This window comes from Staurois parvus, unplaced genomic scaffold (assembly GCF_062004578.1).
Source record: "Staurois parvus isolate SC_StPar_1 unplaced genomic scaffold, SC_StPar_1.0 ptg000297l, whole genome shotgun sequence".
Classification (NCBI taxonomy): Eukaryota; Metazoa; Chordata; class Amphibia; order Anura; family Ranidae; genus Staurois; species Staurois parvus.
This window is the reverse complement of record NW_028318093.1, coordinates 3,922,069-3,932,500: the sequence shown is the minus strand read 5'-3', so window position 1 is coordinate 3,932,500 and position 10,432 is coordinate 3,922,069. Positions and strand designations below refer to the sequence as shown.

The following is a 10,432-nucleotide window of genomic DNA, read 5'->3' as shown; positions in this document are numbered from 1 at the left end:
CTGGATTCTACTGTTCTGTAAAATATCAAAGCATATTCAGGCTTCTGGTTTATACGAAACAGCAAAGGTTTATTAGTAGTGTGTATCATATAAAAGGCCAATGCTGTTCCCAGCAACAGCAGGGTGTCTTAACCACTTACCTACCGGGCACTTATACCCCCTTCTTGCCCAGGCCAATTTTCAACTTACAGCGCTGTCACACTTTGAATGACAATTGCGCAGTCATGCAACATTGTACCTATATGAAATTTTTTTCACACAAATAGAGCTTTCTTTTGGTGGTATTTAATCGCCACTGGGTGGTTTACTGCTTGCGCTATAAACAAAAAAAAGAGCAAAAAATTTGAAAAAAAAAATTTTCTTTCTTTCTATTATAAAATTTTGCAAACAGGTATTTTTTTATGATGGGTGGCACTGTCTGGCGGCACTGCTGGGCCTTTCGTGGGTGGCACTGCTAGGCACTGATGGGCACAAGTAGGTGGCACTGATGGGCACTTTTGTACGGCACTGCTGGGCACAGGTGGGCGGTACTGCTAGGCACGGAGCATCACTGATCTGTCCTCTGACAATTGTCGGTTATCGGCAGTACTTTCCTCATGCTGTGACAGCGTGAGGAAAGTGCAGCTGATAACCGGCAACAGCATTTAACTGTGATCTGCTGTGTCATTGAACACAGCTGATCACGTGGTAAAAGGCTGCTGTGATTGGCCTGTTACCACATCACATGATCAGCTATGTCCATAGGATACAGTGATCACGGAGATCGCCGGGGGTGTGTGGGAGAGTGCGTTCTGGGAGAACGTCATATGGCGCCCTCCCAGGACTGGACAACCGTGCTATAGCTGATATTCGGAGCAATTCATTCTCAAAATTTTCATGAGCGCTGAAGTCATCCAAATTCCACTCTCAGCAGCTCTGCTCACCCTGCTCCTTCCAGCAGTGAATAGGCAAGCTTTTCATCCTTATTTCGAATTTAAAGTAGAAGGGGGGCCAAAGTTCTTTTGGCCCTACTTCTTCTGTGGGTCACAGGAGTGCACTTGCTTCTGCACTCCTGTGAGCCATATTCAGCCGACAGCATGCTAAAGTCTGCTCTTGGTTTACATCACTGAGCTGGTCCAGACTCAGGAGAGATCCCGATCCTTATGTTGGGATCCAGCCAGATACCTGGACTGGCAGCTGGCTCAGCCTTTCAGAGAGCCAGCCTCTCCTGCCTCTTTCACAGTTTGGCACCCCAGTGAACTCTGGAGGGGCAGAGCAGAGAGCCAGAGATTGGTAGTCACTGCTCAAGGAAAACTGAGAACCGAGCTATCAGCATTTCTCCACAAGCATTAAAGGTTGCAGCAATTCATATAGTGCATTTTTTTTGACTGGAGGACATCTGACATCATTTAGGCCCTTCCTCCCCAGCCTTACTGTTCTGGCCCACCCCTTTCATTCAGTCAAATCATATGCGGCCAGTGTATACATTTGGACAATTGAGATATGGAAAGCAAAGCAGATAGGGAGAGGCAAGAAAATGTGAAAAAAGAAACTACAGTGGATTGCTACCTGCTGGCTGAAAGCAGGCATACGAAACATTTGTATGCAAAATTTTAGTGTGTGTATGTACAGTGAGGAACAGAAGTATTTGAACACCTTGCGATTTTGCAAGTTCTCCCACTTAGAAATCATGGAGGGGTCTGAAATTCACATTGTAGGTGTATTCCCACTCCGAGAGACGGAATTTAAAAAAAAATTCAGGAAATCACATTGTATGATTTTTAAAGAATTTTTTTTGTCTTGCAGTGCTAAACATAAGTATTTGAACACCTGAGAAAATCAGTGTTAATATTTGGCACAGAAGCCTTTGTTTTCAATTACAGAGGTCAAACGTTTCCTGTAGTTCTTGACCAGGTTTGCACACACTGCAACAGGGATTTTGTCCCACTCCTCCACACAGATCTCCTCTAGATCTGTCAGGTTTTAGGGCTGTCACTGAGCAACACGGAGTTTCGGCTCCCTCCAAAGATGTTCTATTGGATTTAGGTCTGGAGACTAGCTAGGCCACTGCAAAACCTTTTATATGCTTCTTACGGAGCCACTCCTTGGTTATCCTGGCTGTGTGCTTTGGGTCGTTGTCATGTTGGAAGACCCAGCCACGACCCATCTTCAATGCTCTCACTGAGGGAAGGAGTTTGTTGCTCAAAATCTCACAATAAATGGCCCCATTCATCCTCTCCTTAATACAGTGCAGTTGTCCTGTCCCCTTTGCAGAAAAGCACCCCCAAAGCATGATGTTACCACCCCCATGCTTCACAGTAGGAGTGGTGTTCTTGGGATGCAACTCAACCTTTTTTTTCCTCCAAACACGACGAGTGAAATTTAGACCAAAAAGTTCTACCTCGGTCTCATCTAACCACATGACTTTCTCCCATGCCTCCTCTGGATCATCCAGATGGTCATTGGTAAACTTCAGACGGGCCTGGACATGTGATGACTTGAGCAGGGAAACCTTCCGTGCAATGAACGATTTGAAACCATGACGGCGTAGTGTTCTACCGACAGTGACCTTTGGAACTGTGGTCCCAGCTCTCTTCATGTCATTGACCAGCTCCTCCCTTGTAGTTCTGGGCTGATTCCTCACCTTTCTTATCATCAGTGATACCCCACGAGGTGAGATCTTGCATGGAGCCCCAGTCTGAGGGAGACTGACAGTCATCTTTAGCCTCTTCCATTTTCTAAAAATTGCTCCAACAGTTGATCTATTTTCACCAAGCTGCTTGGCAATTGCCCCGTAACCCTTTCCAGCCTTGTGGAGGTCCACAATTTTGTCTCTGGTGTCTTTTGACAGCTCTTTGGTCTTGCCCATGGTAGTATTTGGCATCTGACTGACTGTGGGGTGGATATGTGTCTTTAAAGAGCTCAGACAGGTGCTACTAAGTTAGATTAATGAGTGGAGTAGAGGTGGACTTTTTAAAGGCACAGTAACAGGTCTTTGAGAGCCAGAATTCTTCCTGTTTCTTAGGTGTTCAAATACTTCTGCTCCTCACTGTATGTATTTGTGTGTGTGTGCGTGTATGTATGTGTGTATATATATATATAAAAATATATATAAAATGGAAGGAGCAAGGTGAGCGGAATTTGGATGACTTCAGCGCTCATGAGAATTTTGAGAATGAACACATTGCAGCTGCAGACATCATTCATCTACTTTCTCCACAAAGTAATTATATATATGTATATAAAATGTACACACACACACACACACACACACACACACACACACACACACACACACACACACACACACACACACACACACACACACACACACACACACACACACACACACACACACACACACACACACACACACACACACACACACACACACACACACACACACACTTTGCCCACTGCTTGGTGATAGTTTGGTAGCCCAATCCAGCCTTGTGTAGGTCTACAATCTTGTCCCTGACATCCTTGGACAGCTCTTTGGTCTTCACCATGGTGTGGTGGAGAGTTTGGAATCTGATTGTTTGATTGCTCCTGTGGACAGGTGTCTTTTATACAGGTCACAAAATGAAATTAGCAGCACTCCCTTTAAGAGACTGCTTCTAATCTCAGCTTGTTACCTGTATGAAAGGCACCTGGTAGCCAGAAATCCTGTTGAATGATAGGGGATCAAATTTCCCTCATGAACATGCAAATCAGTGCATAATTTGTTAGCCATGCATTTCTTTTGAATGTTGTGTTGCTATTCTGTCTCTCAGTGTTACAATACACCTCCCATTCAATTTTTAGACTGATCATTTCTTTGTGAGTGGGCAAACATTCAAAATCAGCAGGGGATCAAATACTTATTTCCTTCACTGTGTGTGTGTATGTATATGTATATATATGTGTGTGTGTGTGTGTATGTATATATATATATATATATATGTGTATGTATGTGTGTGTACATACATACATACATACATACATGCACACACTTTTAAAATTAAGTTATTGATGTCAGTATAGTAGCATATTGTACTGTTTAACAATTCCAGCTTCTACAGCACTGATAGAAACTTTAAGAACTATCTGTAAACGTCTTTGGGAATAATGAACACATTGTGTAGGTTACATTATTTCCTGGTTAAGCAGACAAGTAGATGCTTTTTACATTTGGTGCTTAATTCTAAAGATGAAAAGAGAATTGATCACATCTGACAGATAGTGCCAGTGATGGCTCTCAAGTTGAGCAGAGGTGACAGCCACCAGTGTCTGCAGGCACAGCCCTGTAGTGAAAGATTGTTTCTGTAATGAGGCATGTCCTAATGGACTACATGGTGAGGAATGCGCGTCTGCAATTCACGTCCTCCTTTAAGGAAAATTTGGGATGCCTTGGAATATCAGAAAACATTTGGAGCTGTGTTTAGAACATATCTACTATTTATTATAGCATTTATCGTAAAAAATCTGATATAGATATATATTCACCGGCCACTTTATTAGGTACGCCTGTTCAATTGCTTGGTTACACAAATTGCTAATCAGCAACTCAGTGCATTTAGGCATCTAGACATGGTGAAGACTACTTGCTGAAGTTCAAATTGAGCATCACAATTGGGAAGAAAGGGGATTTAAGTGAATTTGAACGTTTCATCGTTGTTGGTGCCAGACGGCTGGTCTGAGTATTTAAAAGACTGCTCATCTACTAAGATCTACTAGGATTTTCATGCACAACTATCTCTAGGGTTTACAGAGAATGGTCTAAAAAAGAGAAAATTTCCAGTGAGCTGTTGTTTGGATGAAAATGCTTTGTTGACGTCAGAGGAGAATGGGCAGACTGGTTCGAGATGATATAAAGGCAACAGTAATTCATTACAACCAAGGTATGCAGAATATCATCTCTGAACGTACAACACGTTGAGCCTTGATGAACACTTGATGATGACTGTTTTCTCTGTGTTCAATGGTATATCTAATACCTTGGAAATTTCTTTTATACCCTTCTTCTGACTGATACCTCTTAACAATGAGATCCCTCTGATGCTTTAGAAGCTCTCAGCGGACCATGGCTTTTGCCGTAGGATGCGACTAAGAAAATGTCAGGAAAGACCTTCCTGAACAGCTGAACTTTATTTGGGGTTAATTAGAGGCACTTTAAATAATGGCAGGTGTGTACTGACTCCTATTTAACATGATTTGAATGTGATTGCTTAATTCTGAATACGGCTACATCCCCAATCAAAAGAGGGTGTGCACACTTATGCAAGCACATTATTTTAGTTTTTTATGTTTGCTACACACAAATTGAAGGATTTAGGGGTGCACGAAGTACAGAGTTCAGGGTTCAGGAGTGAGCAATGTACAAAGTGCAGGATTCAGTGGTGAGCTATGTACAGAGTTCAGAGTTTAAGGTTCAGGGGTACACCACATACAGAGGACGGTTCAGCTCTTTCATCACAGGCCCTCTGCATCCCCCATCCACATCTCAATTCCACCCCTTCTTGGCTATGACTTCTGCACCACTACCCCAACCCAATCCCCCCACCCCCCTATCGACCAACTACACACAACCCCCTTCACTGTCCTTATCTTCCCTCATCCCCCTATTCCTTCCACGCATTTTACCTTCACTGTAGGCGGCTCTACCTCTTATTAGCAGCAAGGTCATCTAGGCGCCAGCATCCATGCACTTGGGAACAGATGGTGAGCATAGAGGGTGCAGCCTACTACACATTGGCCCCTCCCACCTATAACCACACTGCACTAGCACCTTCATCTCTCTTGTCCCTGTGTTTTTTTTTTTTTTTCCTGATTTTTTTTTACTAGCATTACACTTTTAAATTTCTGGCCAGTAGAGGGCATCCTTACAAACTGCTAGAGTAATAAGTAGTGTGACTAGTAATATAAAAGCTGCCATTTGTTTTTGAGGGTGCAAGGTCATTTATTACTACTTCACTTGTTTCATGAACTGAAGGATCTAAGACAGAAGTTTGGTTGTTGTCTTTTGTTTGTTTTTTTTTGTTTTTGCTGTCTGTATACTTGTTTTAAGACTTTGGGGGTTATTTTCCAAAACTGCATGATTCAATATCTGTTGCAGCTCTGCATAGAAACCAATTGGCTTCCAGGTTTTATTGCCAAAGCTTAATTGAACAAGCAGACTTTAGAAGCTGATTGGCTACCATGGTCAGCTGCAGCAGATTCTGAGTGCCCAAGTTTTCGTAAATCTCCCCCAGTGACTTATGATGTAATGACCTGAGTATGGAATGTACATTGAATCAAACTGCAGGAGTGGCTGCTCCTATATTTCTATCGAAGACAGATTCTCCCATTAAGTGCTAAATCTTTGTTTACTTAACAAGCAGTAAAAGCACTTTAAAACGAGATCTTTGACCTCTATAGCTACAGACACTGTAGAGCAGCCTTTCTCAACCCCTTTAATGCAGGGTGACCCTTCAAATAGTTTTCATGTCTTGGGGACCCCTGCTAAGTTAACCTCCCTGGCGGTATTCCCGAGTGTAACTCGGGGTAGAGTTTCAGTACCAAAAGCGGTAACCCCGAGCTACACTCGGGCTTACCATGCAGCGTTGCTCAGGGATTCACTGCAGCGCTTACCTTGTCCTTCGCTCCCGCGATGTGTCCCCTGCAGCGTCCGCGGCCATCTCCTCCAGCCGATGCCGGCATCCGGCTTCCGTGTTCTGGTCCCTGTGACGTCGGGACGTACGGGCGCCGGAAACGGCGGCAAATTTGAAAATTTTAAAAAATTCAATTTTTTTGAAAATGATTATTACATAGTAAAACATTGCTGTTTCAACCCATTTCACATACATTTTGTCCTGAGTGCTTTGTCCGGCGCCCTGCCTGCATTTTTACTGTTCTTTCTGCCTGGAAACTGAGAAACGTCCATGGCGTCCAAAAAGTGTCCCTTTAGGTCAAAAGCGGTTTTAGACCAGCTAGAGAACAGCGATAGTAAATCAGAACCACTTGCAGAATTGAGTGATAATGATTCGTGGGGGAAATTCGTCATCAGACACTGAAAACGATTCTGCGACTTTGCTCAGCGATGTGCGAACTTGGCGCTCTATTTCAAATTTCAGTGTTTTTGGTTTGATTATATTATTGAATTAAATTTATTATTATTATATTGTTAATTTTTATGATTATTTATTAAATTATGATTTCGTGTTGCAAATTTTATCCTACCCGGGATGTTTAACCACTTCCAGACCGGACACTTTTACCCCCTTCCTGACCAGGGCAATTTTCAGCTTTTAGCGCTATCACACTTTGAATGACAATTGCGTGGTCATGCAACACTGTACCCAAATGAATTTTTTACCATTTTTTTGAGACAGATAAAGCTTTATTTTGGTGGTATTTATTCACCACTGGGATTTGTATTTTTTTTGCTATGTAAATGAAATATCCAAAAATGTTGAAAAAAAGTGTTTTTTTTATAAAATTTTGCAAATAATATTTCATCATAAATCTTAGCCAAAATTTATTCTGTTATCTTTTTAGTAAAAAAAAAAAATCCAAATTAGTTTATAAGCAAAAATTATCATTTTTAAACATTTTTTTTTACATTTTTATTTTATTTTTTTATATTATTATTTTTATTTTTTACATACTGTCACCCTAGCAGTACAGTGTCACCATGGTGACACTGTACTACTTGTGGGGGGTGATGAAGATTTTTTTTTTTTTTTTACACTGATTGGTTTTACACCCATATAGGATGTAAAAGCAATCATTTCTCTTTCTCATTGAGAAGTACTGAGTGAGCTGTGATTGATCACAGCTTGTCACATGGTACAAGGCTGTTGTGAATAGCCTTGTACCATGTGACCTCTGTGATCATTCACAGATTTCACACGTAGTAAGCAATGATGTCACAAGTGACATCTTGCTTACTACTTTGCATGTGATCACTGATTGGCCAATCAGTGATCACATGATCGGGATCTCGTGCAGAGGTCCCGTCCGACGATCTGTGTTTCACTGTGTCCGGAGGACACAGCGGGCACCGGATCGCGGTGCTGCGCGCTCCCAGGGAGCGCGCACAAGCAGGGTGCGGGGAGGCCGTTTATAGACGGCCACCCGACCCTGCAGTGCCACCGTCCGGCCGTTTATATACAACGGCCGGACGGGAAGTGGTTAATAGACTCTTGTTCGGACAGATTTCAGTGAGTTCTTCCTAAAAATTACAGGCCTACAATAAAAAAATACATATTTCCATGCAAAATAATGGTACCGCTTTCAGCACCAAAAATCTGAAATAATCATACCGCTAGGGAGGTTAATACAACTCTAGTCTAGGTCATGATAACTTTGCATGGTCAGTAAGTTGTAAACATAATAATACTTAAAAGCGTAAAGAATGTAGCGTTCCTAGCATAAAAAAGAAAAAGAAAACCAGTAACAATCATGAAATGGAACAAATAATAATAATGGCCTGAAAAGAAACACTGACAATCATGGGTTATTTAGTCTGATGTTATTTTAAACTACACCTAGACAGGTTTACATTTGAAAAAAAAAGTCTTTAAATTATGGTGGACACTGTTAAAGTTGGTGGGAGCATCTAGATCCGCCGTTTTCAACCTTTATAAAACAGAGGACCCCTTGAAATAGCATTTCTGTCTCAAGAAATCCCTACTAATGATTACTAGATACACAGCTCAGCGTGATAGTCCATAAGAAGAATGTGTCTTAGATTTGTGGAAACCGGGATCAAAAACCCCCTACAGATAGTTAAAAAGATCATTAGTTTCAGTGGTTACTCTTCTGAGAGGCAGACATTACTCATTGCTCAAGAAACCGATAGAAATCTAGGCTTTCATGGAACCCTGGTTGAGAGAGGCTGATCTACTGTAGATGCTGTATGTAACATTGTCATTTGATATTTGCATTATGTGTCACTAATTGTGGCAGCCCTACATATCTGTGTCTATGTGAGATAAAGTGAAATATAAAGTAAATGTTCACACAGACGTTTTATACAGAGGCAGGTCTCCACAAGTGGAGCCTGTAGGCCTACATCCTTCTGCTTGGGTCACCTTTTTTTACACAGATCATTTTCTTGTTTACTTGACTTGCAATATTAAAACTATATATAAGCTTAAATTAGATTTTGAAATGTCTTTATTTCTACTGATGATGGGAAATAAAAATGTTACATGAGAGCAGTACAGAGAACATCTACCCCCGTTTGGTTCTGCTACCTATAGGAACACACCTGCTGTGTCAAATGGTCATTCCAACCCCGACTATATACATATATAACTGTATGATGTATGTTTTATACAAATTATTTGCTCCATTTTCAGACAAATGAAATAGTCATTGAAGAGAGAGTAGTAATCCCCCTTAGAAATCTGATTACAGTAGCCTTTTAATTCCGTTAATGCCGTGATAGGTTGACATCAGAAGCTTCCTGACCTGTTGAACAAATAAAGTGTTTTATTTGAATTTTCAGGCTCTAACGTACCAGTATTTATCTCCTTCATCAATTGAATTACAAAGACATTGGTTCTTTTGTTTTTCCCGATTAAATGCTCCGCTGTCGCTGTTTGACTTTGCTTGTGTTGCACGGTGTACTTGGGCTGCCATAGGACGTCATTCTTTTCCCCACAGGGAGGAGAGCGACAGGCGTTCTTTACCGCAAGCCGTTCCTGTTGTCTGGCAAGCAGGATAGACATTTAAAACATTTATTCTGTGTAACCTGGTGTTTGTGTTGTCATTGCTTCTCTTTCATTTGATCCTTAGGAATGTCATGAAATCTTGAAATAGATTGCAGAAAACACATAAATGCTTTGTGTGTTTACCCATTTCTGAGTAAACCTTCAAAGATGGAAGTAGGCGTTAATACTTTATACAACTCAATCTTTCCTTGTTGAAGCCATAGGTTTGCTTGGATAGATGAGATGATGTACAAATTATAGGGCTTTAGTGTTAGGTTTGAAGACTCAGAAAGTGCACAGTGCAGTAACTTATAGCAGTCAGTTTTTATTCTGTGTCTGACATCTGTAAAATGAAATCTGATTGCTGCTCTGGGTACCCACTGCACTGTGCAGTCCCATTTGTAAAGTGAAACGTCATGCAAAACGTTTTTCTTTTCTTGTCCATTGGGGGACACCGGACGCCATATACTGTTGGCTTATACTGCCACCTGAAAGAGGTTGGACACGAGCAAACAAAAAAGCACACTGTAAAAGAACTGGTGACTCTTGGGCTCTTCTGCATTAGGATACTCAGATGGTTTTTCCGGCTTCATGTCATGCCAGCTTTGCTTGTAAGGTCCTTCATATGGCTCCTTGTGCTGCAGGCTGCCCCCAGTTCTGTTGTTTTTCGTGGGCCTGTTAGCATTTTGTTTGCTGTTGCCCACTCCTCAGTTGGACTTTCAGTTATTAACCCAATAAATACTGAAGCCAGAAAACCAGCGCGACAGCCAGATAGC

At 41.6% G+C, this 10,432-nt stretch overlaps 1 protein-coding gene across 3 annotated transcripts in view; it reads left to right on the top strand.

Annotated features, from left to right (window-relative positions):
• Positions 1-10,432, top strand: part of TRRAP (transformation/transcription domain associated protein) — a 236,450-nt gene that overhangs the window by 154,221 nt on the left and 71,797 nt on the right. The window lies entirely within an intron of this gene.